Source organism: Rhincodon typus, chromosome 19 (genome assembly GCF_021869965.1).
Source record: "Rhincodon typus isolate 14 chromosome 19, sRhiTyp1.1, whole genome shotgun sequence".
NCBI lineage: Eukaryota > Metazoa > Chordata > Chondrichthyes > Orectolobiformes > Rhincodontidae > Rhincodon > Rhincodon typus.
In genome coordinates this window covers 39961826-39974012 of record NC_063350.1, presented here as the reverse complement: position 1 = coordinate 39974012, position 12187 = coordinate 39961826, and the positions used below count along the sequence as shown (strand labels likewise).

General features: G+C 36.7%; 1 protein-coding gene across 1 annotated transcript in view; it reads left to right on the top strand.

The window, feature by feature from the left end:
• Positions 1-2892: 2892 nt before the first annotated feature.
• znf217 (zinc finger protein 217) overlaps positions 2893-12187 on the top strand; it is a gene marked incomplete at its 3' end in the record, with an annotated part of 47103 nt that continues 37808 nt past the window's right edge. The window contains exon 1 of the mRNA XM_048608582.1: positions 2893-3085. The remainder of the gene's footprint in view (positions 3086-12187) is intronic.

Sequence of the window (12187 nt, the reverse complement as noted above, 5' to 3'; positions counted from 1 at the left end):
AAGATTTCATCAAAATTGTTTTTGCGCACATCACAATAATTATATTACATTATAAATTGTAACTCTGAGTTAGTGGAAATATTCCATCCATGTGTTATATATAGTACAACTATGAATTCATTTATTTCAAGTTTACCAAATGAAGAGCAGAGAGGAAAACATATATATCCAGGGAATATTCCCTCTCTGCATTTTTTGTCATGTGAGACAGTCATACATTATGATTTTGATGGTCCATAATCTTGCCCTTCCCCCACATCTTGATATGTGACCAGCAAAGTGTAAAAGAACATACAAATCCACTGGATTAGAAATGGGCATTTGCCCAATCAAGCAAACTCTTTCGGATTTTGATGCCCTCTCCAACATAACTAATATCCCAAGGGAAGGCAATAAGCATTGATTCCAAAAAAGAAAGCTCAGAAATTTCTATCCCGTGTCCAAAGCAAATGAAAAGGGTACCAACCGTATTTTACGGTCTGCTTTAATAGATGTGCTCTAGATATTTGATTTTTAGTTATAATGACAGTGGTTTGCAATGTTAAGGAAGGGTTCATAGCAGTAATCGAAGATACAAGCTCCAACAGCAAAACTGAAATCAAAATACTCAATAAAAAAACAGAATTAGAAGGTTTTATGGTGAATGTTGAATTCTCGGTGAGAGTTTGACAGATGTAACATACTCCTGGGGTTTAGATCACCCAATAACATACTTCAGCTATATGCGCACAGTCTATGGCACAAAGAAAATGTGTATACTATATAGCACATCTTCACATATTTTATGTTCTTTTTATATATGTTTACTCATACATTCCTAAGAACAAAAATTAGCAAATGTTTTGAGAGGAAAAAGTCTTATAATAGTTAACCTCTCATACTATAAACCTTTAAATGTGGAATATCTAACAGAAATTTAAAATTATTTTCAAAATTATCCTTAAAAGTTTTATCAACTGTGAAATAAATAGCTGAAAACTAATTCATGAAAAAACTAATTCGAGGCTGTTATGTAATTCTGTGGAATATAACAATCAAATGAGTGTCAGCAGACAAATCAACTGCAGGGTCACATTGAAATCAATGTCTTGAACACCCATGATTTTCTTTTCCCTAATGCAGGAGTACTGAAATTAATTTTAACACCTCTCCAACTGAGATCCTTGAACTGAAAAAGGACTGTTAACAGGGCCTACATAGCTTTAATTGCTCGTTGAATTAAATTTGCTGAGTTTGTTTTATTCACTATATCCTAAATGTTAAATATGTTTTAAGTAACAGTAGTAAATATAGGTCATTCACAGGATGCAGCTAAAAACATAATTAAAATGCTTTTTCTCAATTGAGACATAAAAATTCTGTAAAACAATGAAGTAAGGTATCCTGCCACCTTTGTGTACGAACAAAATGAGGCCAGTTGACACAGAAAATATAATCTGATAATCATTTAATCTTTTTGCAGTTTAATTATTTGCATATGTTGTGCATTCATGTGAAAGTGCAATACTGTCCACATTACTCCAAGAATTATTGTAACTTAACTGCACGTTTAATATGTTGTACACCTTCTGACTGCTTTGGTGATAATTTCCATATTTTCTCTGAATATCATTTGTGTTGTGTTCATTCACAGATTTTTATTGCAAGGCCTAAGTAGCTTTGGAGTCAGGAATCAGAAAAAAAACTACAGGACAGATCCAAAAGTGAAAGTAGAAAAAGGCAAATTTTGGGATCAAAGGACATGAAATAGAAAAATTCCAAATCTGTATACAGCAGAAGCAACAAAAAGTGAAGTTAAAAGCTTTAGTACAGAACATAACTTCCTAAAGAACAGAGGCTAAACATGGAGTGTCAATACCATCATTGCTGATGCCCACGTAGAAGAAAAAGTTTCTAAACAAATTTTGTGAAGAGGAGAACAAAAAGGAAAAGTTGGCTTGGTTCATGAAGGGGCCGTCCCTCCGAATCACGGAATAGTGAGTGAGACAGAGACAGAGGAAAGAGCACTCACACATTTCACTGGATCATCGGGAGCGCCCTCGGCGGGAATGAGCGCGTGGACGCGTACCAAAATTTTTTTCGAGGCGCGGGCACGAGGAGGGATGGACACGTGATGCCGAGGATGGTGTGTGTTTGGTTCTGGGGGGGGAGGTGGTGGTTGAACGAGCGAGCGAGGCAGAGAGTCAGCCTGAGTACCGGAGTGTTATCGGGGAATAGGAAGCGGCCAGTGCACGGAGGCTGCACCTAGAGCGCAGGCAGCGCCAGGTAGGAGCGCAGCGGAGTATAGGATGGCGCAGGGGAGGGGGTATGAGTCAATCAGTAGGGTTAGAATAAAGGGCTTTAAGGGGATGAGTGCAAACACTACAGGAGAGTGAGAGGCAGGTCAGTTACAGGGACGGGGGTGGGGGGGTGGGTGTGTGTGTATATATATATATATATATATAAATATAAATATAAATAATTCTTGTTTGTGGCACTTAACAGAATCCGTGGATTTGTTGAAACTTGCTTTGGTGTCTTTATTAAAGTGAGGCTTTTTTTTTGTTTGTTGTCCATCGTTGTTGTTGTAAGTCACTATGATTCGAAAGGTCGTCCTCGCCTGACGAAACGGGTACTTTTGGTGCCCTGCTGATTGCAAACACATCAGTAACGGCTCTAAACAGAAAGGGAAGGGAAGGGAAGGGGAGGGGAGATGGGGTGGGGAATAAAGTCAACGGAAGATTCGGCTTCAGATACAGAAATCATCTGGGGTTTTTGTTTCCTCTATTATTATAGAGGTGCAAAACAAATCGGAACTTTTGCAATTATAGGGAATGAAAGACCAGATCTGATCCGGCCGCGTTCTGCCTCTTGTGCAACAGAAAGAGAGATAATAAGAGGTAGAGTTTAAGATGAAGGGAATTTTAACAGTGAACTGCGGCATGAAGCTCTAAGGCTGGCTTGTTAGTCATTATGAAAGTTCATTGATCGCTGTCAGTTTCTTTTTGTTTCGTTTGGGTTGCGTTTAGGTCCTCAGTGGGCGATGTTTTCTGCGCGATACAGATTGTATATGGCGATCAATACATCAACCACAAACGAATAACTTGTAATTACAGATTTTTTTCTATATTTATCGGGGATGGGTGGGTGGTGGTGAACTTAACAGGGCGTTCCATTTATTAATTGCTTCCATATCGTATGGTGACGATTGCTGTAAGTTGTTCCCTGTTTTGGGATTCATCAGGATATTATTGTTTTTCCAAAAAAAAAATCAGAATAACGTCGAACTTTTATTCTCCAAAGCAGTTCGACTGAAGATTGTCGTCTTCACACACTTCGTTTTTATTCTAATCAGCAACTCCCGGATCACATGGTCCAAGATTATGTTGACTGTTGGTCGTTTACTTATCTGGTGAAGATTTTTTTTTGAAAAGGAACTTTTTAAATGGCTTTTTTTTAATACGTAAAGTATCTCTTGAATAGTATCTACGAATTCGGTTGAAAATTGAAGGTTATTCAGACTTTATCTGCTTGAAGCAGGCAGTGACTTGCTGACTAATACCATGACGGTATGGTTGGGGGTTGTTAGAGAAAAGGTATCAAGCACAATGACATGACAATAGCCTGAATGCCTTCACGCCATGTTTAGACATGTGTGCTGAAAGTCCCTTTTGAACTGAATTGTAGTTTTTTCTCCCTCCAACGTAATGAGGAAAAACGTATAGAGGTATTTAAAAGTACTCTCATTAGCCCTATTTGGTAGAATGTAACTTACTGCTAAATACTTGTATGTTGCAAAAAAAAGTCTCCATATTTCTTTTGTTCATTCTTGATTGCCTTCTTGTAAGAATAGAAACTCTGCTATAGAATGTTAAACTATTGAAATAACTTTTTTATTTAGTTTTATTTTCAGTTCTGTGATTATTTTAACTTTTAACTAAAATGTTGGATGGAAGATCCCTTTTAAATTGCAATTTGTACTTGTCCAATTTAATATTGGGGAATAGAAATAAAAAGTATTTACATTTTTGTAATAGAAATGATTATTTATAAAATTACTTCAAGCACAGTACTAACAGGTTGTCTCGGAATACATTTCACCCTAAACCAAGGGACTACATTGTGGATTGGGCTAATAATTAGTTACTAATTGACTGACTGAAACCAGGACTGCTGGACAAATGTTCCCTGGCAAGGAATAAAGTACTTGGTCAAGCTTACCTGAAATGAGAGACTAGAAAAGTTCCAAATAAGTTGTTGCATTTGTCTTTTTTTTTGCCTTTCTCTCTGCAACCTTGATTGGAACTTTTAGTCTTTTTAACAAAGGTCAATGGCAGCTAGCTGGCTCTCCTTCAGGGACTGAATGTTTTTGAAAATGTCTCAAGGTTGATTTTTTTTGTGTACTTTTTGCAGTTGGCTTGCTTGATGTGTTTAATTGAAATGTTTGTTTTGGGAATAGTGGATTGAGATTTCAATACTGTACTTGATTGCTGACTGCACACATGCAGTACAGATGAAAGAGCTATCAAGTAACTCAAATGGCATTCAATGGTTCTGTGTTGAAATTTTACATATTTAGGCTATATATTTCTATCACCATATCAAATTAAAATGACTTGGACCAGATAATTTCATGTTTAAGTAAAGAAAATATAATGCCTAGGATTATTCCAATGATTCCATGAATGAAAATGAGCTGTTTGATGTTTTAAAAGGACCTTTGACCACTGAATGCTTACATGAAGTTTTGCAATACATGAACTTCAGCTTCTGATCTGCACTCTGTTGCATACCAGTTCTTCAAGGGAATCATGTCAATTTTAAAATCTCATTGAAAAATAATCTAAGGAACTTTAGTAACTAATAGTACTGAAAGATATCATGCCAAAAACAAATTATTGGAGTGAGCAATTGTAAGGATTTTAAATAATCATAATTGTGCAGTGAGAAAATGTACCAGGAAGTGAAAAACAGTATTTATCTTGTGAATTCAGTCATGTGTAATACAAAAATGGTAAAGCCTTTTGTCCCTAAAATGGTATAGCTTTTCCATTTCCTTTTTTAAATGACTTAACATTTCTGTATATCCCTTTTCAACATGTGTAGAGGAAGTTCTTGGGCATTTATTTTCTGATACTAATGCTTCAAAAATTAGGCTACATACAGAAGGCAACAGGATTTTGTAAGCAAGCAGTTTAGGCATTGTATTGATTCTCAACTGTATTTCAGAGGGGAAAAAAATACTTCAATGGCAGATAGTCATAACTTATCTTCCTTACCACCACCACAACTTTAAAGTTGAGGACTTTTTCCAGTATGATTCATTGGTCAAGGAAGTGCTGCATTTGTTTATCATGATGTTGAAACTGATATCCTCCACAGGCAGAATAATGATCACAGCAGCAGTATTGTTTCAGAAGCCCTAGAAAAAGGTTAATCTGAACCTCGTATATGGTGGGGAATTGAAGTGTTGGCTTTTTTTGGCAGTGAATTCAGTTGGCCACTGGCCTTTGTTTAACTATTATCCTTTTGATTATTCAAAGTTCTGCAATTTGAGATTTTTTTTCAGGTGAAATATAGCAGAACAACTTTTGATCTTATGTCAGCTGTATACGGTTGCATAACAAAGATCCAAATCTGTTTTTTATGTCAGCTTCTTACAAGTTCATTGTAAATATAAATTCCTGGTTTCCTGCTGAGAAGTAATATTTTACAATTGAGAAATCAAGGCTTCTAAAATGGTCTGAGTCATAAAGCAGAATGCAATTCAGTATGGTAAGCAAAGTATGCTTTCTGTTGTGTGGTTTTATATGCTCTTTTTTCAGTCTGGGTTTTGTTACTGTATCCAAGTACAGTTGGTTTTGTAATATCTTGTAGTTTGAAACAGCAATCAGCTTTTGTTGAAGGTGAGACTTGTAAAACACCAAGGAATGTGTGGAATCAATTTTACTGCCTGTTAAAGTACAGTTCTTTTATTTGAGGATGATTTGCCTACAAAGGAAGAAAAAAGTTGTGGGCAACCTGATTAAAGGCTTGTTTTTGAAAATAGGTACTTTGTTAGACACCTTGCTTTTCATATTTTTTTACAAGAAACAAATTTCTAAATTGCCTGATTTGTGCAGGCTATTATTTAGTGGGTTGCTTTGTATAAGTAGAAGTGGTTACTAGGCTAGTGGCTGTTTCCCACCCTTCCTTTCAGAGCTGATTTTGATATACAGGCAGCCTCCTGTGTTGTGCCGTTAAACTAAAAGCCACATCTGTGCTTCACATTAGGCATGTCAGACTGCCTGTTGGGCTTGTGGATTGTGACCTTGATGACTTTGTACACTTATTGAAAATTTAGATAAGTCTTTACTCGTTATGGATTGCATTGATATTAGTATTACACGTACATCCTGTATCACATGGGGTTGTTGGACTTAAACAGTTCCTTAAATTAGAGACTTAGACTATTGCCTTTTAACAGCCCTAGATCATGTTTTGTAGCAGTATGTCTCTTCGTAAGCAGTTAGTGGCTGGTTGTTATGTGTTATTGCTTTGTGCTAGTTCACCTTGTACTATGTGTTCCAGTCGATCTTGCTTTAATAACTTTTTTTTTTAAAAAAGTGTCCATTTAGTGTTTTAGCTGCCAACAAATTGAAAGAGCAACTGATAAATGTGCAGTGAGCACAATATGCCTGTAATGTTAAGATTTGGTTGATTGAGCTTCTGCTGTGCTTCTATTTTTGTGGATAAAACAATAGGAAATTTATATCACAGACAAGAAGCAACCCCACCCACTTTTCTATTTGGTGAAATGACTTGTGCAAACTGCATACAGGTTGAACAAGAAAAAGAGCCTATTAAACTAATTGCTTAAAATGGCTTTTTAAAAAATTTGTACTAGGGTTCAATCTTGCTTATGACTTTCCCCTGAAGTTGCAGTGTGTGATGGAGTGTTTCGAAGGTGAATGGGAGTGTACTAAAACCTCTGCAGGTTACACATGTAGTACAAATGAATGAATTACTGTGTAGTTAGTGATTCTAATTCAGTCTTGCCATTGTAAGAAAAGGAGTGTGATACATGTCATCCAGTACTTAAAATATTCAATAGCAATAGTGGATACTTCACCAATAGCTTATTTGATAAAGCTACTGCATAGTTGAGCCAAACAGAATTGGGATTAGGCCATTATGGTCTAATTTTGTTTTAGGATTTTCTTTGTAAGGTTCTTTATTTTGTTAGACACTTGCTTGTGTATTTGTTGAATTGGTTGGGATCAACTAATTCAGCACCGGCATAAACAAGGTGACTGTACAAGTGCTTAAATTGACCTCTGCCTCCTTGGGTTATGGAGGGAAATAAAACAGTTTTTCTTATTTTTGATGGTGTCCAATAGAAAGTATGCATTTATAGATGTTGGGCAAGGAGTGGGATTTTACTGAATTGTGGTACTTCAACAGGTTGGTAGTGAACACACCCCAAAAGAAACTGATGCTTTCAGAAGAGAGGAGTGGATTGTGATTAAAAATTGTCCGACTAAAATAGGCAAGCTGAAGTTTATTTATGCTTCACTTCCTTTCAAAACAACAATATTCCTGGAAATGGGCAAAAATATTTCCAGTAAAACTTATTCAAACAAAAACTTAGATATCTAAACCCTCTGTCATGTAGTTACTTGCAAATGAGAAATTTAAAGAATAGGTAATGCCTAAAAGTAAATAGAAAATCTTCATCAGTGGTGTAGACTTATTTAAGCATCCAGTTAATATTTTTAGTCAGTTTGGTAGTTTTTATTCGTGTCCAGTGACCATTCTACCTCACTACCTTTCATGAATGATGCCACCTCAAATACAATTTTCTCTGGGCAACAAATGTTAGTCATGTCAGCAATGCCCATGTCCCATGAAAGAATTTTTAAAAAACTCATCTAAATGACACCATTGTATCTTGACTGGCAGTAGCCCTAGAAATGTTACTAGTAAGCACCAGCAGTACAAACTTATCCCATCTTGAATTCTTCTGGCATACAATGATAATGTTAATGGACACGTGAAATGCTGTGTGCTTGTAGTCCAATCGTCGTCACTTGTTTCGAAAAAGGAACTGGTCAAACAAAAGTCTCAAACAAACTTTCTATGAGCAGCCACCAAGGTGTTTAATACGAGACTGCCAGCTGAGTAAACTTCTTGTGTTGTGATAAATCTATAGCTCCTGTGCATACCTGCCATTTATCGTACTATATATATAAAACAACCAAAATGGTCTGTCTACATAATTCTAATCAAATAGATTTTTTTGTGTATTTCCCCTGTTTGAGTATCATCACTTTTGTGTAGATTTGAGCAGTAAAGCTGCAGATGTGACCACAGCGTTGCAGCAAATGTCAGGAGACTTTCTTTCTCTTTCAAATTAAGTATCGCTAAACCAGCAAATGCTAGTATTTTTGTACCTTTTTTTTAGTCTTGCAAAATCTCATCCGTTTGCATCACAACTGAATAAGACTGGCATGGTAGCTTTAGGTTACTTAAACTTCCCTTACTGCCTTGATAGCAACTTCCTCTCCTATCCTTTGATCTTCAGTTTCAGATATTGACTGCTATAACATTTTCTCTGCTTATGTGTAACAGCTTGCTCCCTCAGCGTTCTCTTTGCAGCTTTGAGATATTCTCACAGTCTGGTAGGCACTACATGCAAATGCTACAATCTCTTTTCCCCACAGTTAGAAACATTGAGGGTAATATGTTAATGGTGATTATGATGGCTAGAGCATGACCTGTCTACAAAGAAAGTAATAATTTCCTAGAAAATGAAAGACATAGGCATTATATCCAGTTCTTTTTTAAGAACATTTTTTCCATGATAGATACGTTTTTAGATATTGGTGTTCTTAATGTCTAGTGCTCCTACTCATTTTTTTAGATTTACAGTGAATCAACATTTCAAGCTTGTTCTCAGTAATATTCTGAAATTAGATTTTGTGCTGTGTCCTGACCTGAATGTGTTCACTTAATCATATCTGAGTAAGATTCCACAAGCTCTGTGCATTCTGACAACTTGCTTAGTGATTGGTTATTTACTGTGAAAGCTTATGCATAAATACTGGCCGACCATTTTATCATGGAGGATATTACAACCAAGCCTGGTTTTTAGATTCCATCCTCTCCTGATGGTCATAAAAGTGTAGTAAAAGGAGGAGTTGTTGGATCATAGTCTGGAGTTGTGACCCTGGGTAATTCTTTCTCCTAAGAAAGCTAATTTCTGCATTCCTGCCATATCAATTGAGAAACCAACTAAGATGATATCCAGGGTATTGAATGATAAGTCATCTTCTCTGTCTGACTAAACTCACTGAGCTAGTGTAAACTCATTCAGCCCATGTAAATGTAAGTTGTTGGATAGTATTCAATAGCATTACATCCAATAGGGCAGTAATTCAGTGTTTAGTAATTCACTCCTGTGTGTGACATGGAATTTGTGGCTATTGTGGACATGTGTAAGTGGTGTCCATTTAACAAGTTTCTAATTAAGTTTCCATGGAATGTGGGAATCTCTGTCAAGATCAGCATTTGTTGCCCATCGCTAATAGTAAATTTTGCTGAATGTAAGTTTGGTACACGAGCCTATTAATCTGCTATGTTTACTGTTAATTCTGTACTTTGTTCGATGCATCTGAACCAGCATTTGAGGTGTGTGCATTGGTAGTTTGGACCTTGCAATCAGCAGAATCACAGAACTGCTTGGAGATTTAACTGTCACAGTACCTGTAGTTTAATCAGTATACTTTAGGGAAGGTACATTTAAAAATCAATAATATTTTTAAAGTTCTTAGAACTTAAGCAATATCTCTACTAATTGCTCTGCCTTAAAGCTGTTAGATTTGGCTACAGTGTGAAGAGGAGTGACAGTATTTTTATCAAGGTTGAATTACTGTAATTTTTTTGTAGAAAAGTTTTTCTGGTCTTTGGAAAAGCTGACAGGTAGGTTATACATCAGTGAGGGGCTTGTCACCGAGAAGATGTATGGTCTAGGATATGTTACAAGATTGTAGTAACTAGTTTGGACATTGTCTGAACCATACTGGGCACAAGATGGTAGTGAATCTGTAGACTTACTTACTGCAGAGGGCTGTTGAGGCTGGGTCATTGGGTATATTCAAGGCTGAGATAGACTGATTTTAATCAGTAAGAGAATCGAGTTATTGGGGGGAAGAAATTGGAAATTGGAGTTGATTATCAGATCAGCCATGATGTCATTGAATGACAGAACAGACACGATGGGCTAAATGGCCTATTTCTCTGCTACTACGTCTTTATGGTTTCACTCATTCTCCTCTTAAGATTGCATTGACTTGTGGTGTATGCTGGTGCTGTTGTGAGAATGCCAATGTTTATTGGTTCATGGGCAGCAAAGTCTTAATAAAAGCAAAAGGCTAAAAGACTGCTTTACATTCGTGTTGTATCAAAACAGCTGAAATTGAAACAATGGATTGAAGCTACTTATGACCAGCGTGTGATTTCACCACCACCATGCCCCCCCCCCCCCCACGGTGATTTTTGTATATCTTACACCACACACAAGGTCACCGTACAGGCTTAGTGCAAATGTCGATATGTGCTACACTTAAACAAGTATTATAAAATGATACAGTATAACATTATATTCATGATCTTTTAATCTTATTAAATATCTTGAGCTGTCTTGAACCTCCTGCTGAGAGTCGGGAATAAATAGATTCTAGTTGGGGCTGTAGGGATTTGTTTGAGGTTGAGTTAGAGTGTTGGTCCGCTAATGATGTAATTATTGTAATACATTCGACTGTGGTGATTTTAAAGGAATTTTGTTCTTGGGCTTTTTATGGTGTGGTTGAAGGAAGGACAGTGATCACAAAATGGCTCAAATTATATTCTGAAATAAATTATTGCGGCACTTGCACAAAAGCAGCACTGAACTCCGGGAGGCTTGTTCTGGGCAAATCATTGCAGTTTTTAATCTGTTATTTTGTGTGTTGTCTTCAGTATGAAACAAGTGGAATTGACTAATAATCTGAGGAAACAGAACTGAACTTTGCAAAATGGGAATTTTAGACCTAAGAAAAACTTAAACCTGACAACTTTGGAAGTTAAATTTGGATTTTTAAAAATCCTTTTTAAAGCTGTATTTAGCTGACTTGTCTGCATTTCACGCTGCAGTCTAAATGTTTCTATTGATTTTTGTGAATGACCGACTGATGCTGTAGAGAAAATATTGTTGTGAGTTGAACCACCAGGTGAAACATTCACATGGTGTGATACCAAAAAATACTATGATCACTAAATTTGGTTCCAGTTCTACAATTAAGTAAGCAGCTCTTTGCAACAAAAGCACAATAACGTAGTCTCTTGCATCCTTGGGCATTTGAGTAGGACAGGAGTAGGGAGTTGGTGTGAGGGGAAAGCACGAAATAGGGCAGGTTTCTCCCTCTTGACTGATGTGCGGTAGGTAGAGAAGTGCAGTTGGTTGGGATGCTGTCAACAATCTGGCTTGCTGACAGCTGTGAGTATTGATCATAATGGGATCATGTGTGTGTGATTTTCCTTGAGTTCCACGTGGGAATTACTTTTGCAAGACTAAATTAAGGTAGCTTAGAAGCACAAAATGTTTTTGGAAGCCATTGTTTGATGTAGAAGCTTGGCTCCTTCTGGTATGTATCAGCATGATTGGAGTTGAGCAACATTGCCTTTTTTGATAACTTGCACAATATTAGAAATGTGACTAGTATAATAAGAGAAGCAAAATATACGTTCCCTCAGTTTCTTCATTCCTCTCCTGAAGGTATCGACGAGTGTACTTTTTGTTAAGTTGAAGATGCTACTAATAATTCTGTGATACCTTGCTTGAATGAGTGTTCCTCCCAAATTCATTTTGGAAGAGAGGGATGAATCTCAGCTGCACACCTACTCATGCAGTTGCCATCACTGTCACCAATGCTGGCTCTGCACGTTGAGGATTTATTTTGAGCTGGTCTTGGTTTATGTGGCGAAGTATCACGTGTGCATTTTATTTGTGAGCAACAGTATTATTGCAAATATAGAATGCATGAGTGTATTTAATTTTATATCCATGAAAATAAGTTGAGGATTGTCAAGAGCTCTTGATTTGAGTTGTTAAATGGCCAATTACATAGAACATAGAACAGTACAGCACAGTACAGACCCTTTGGCCCTCTATGTTGTGCCGACCTATTAT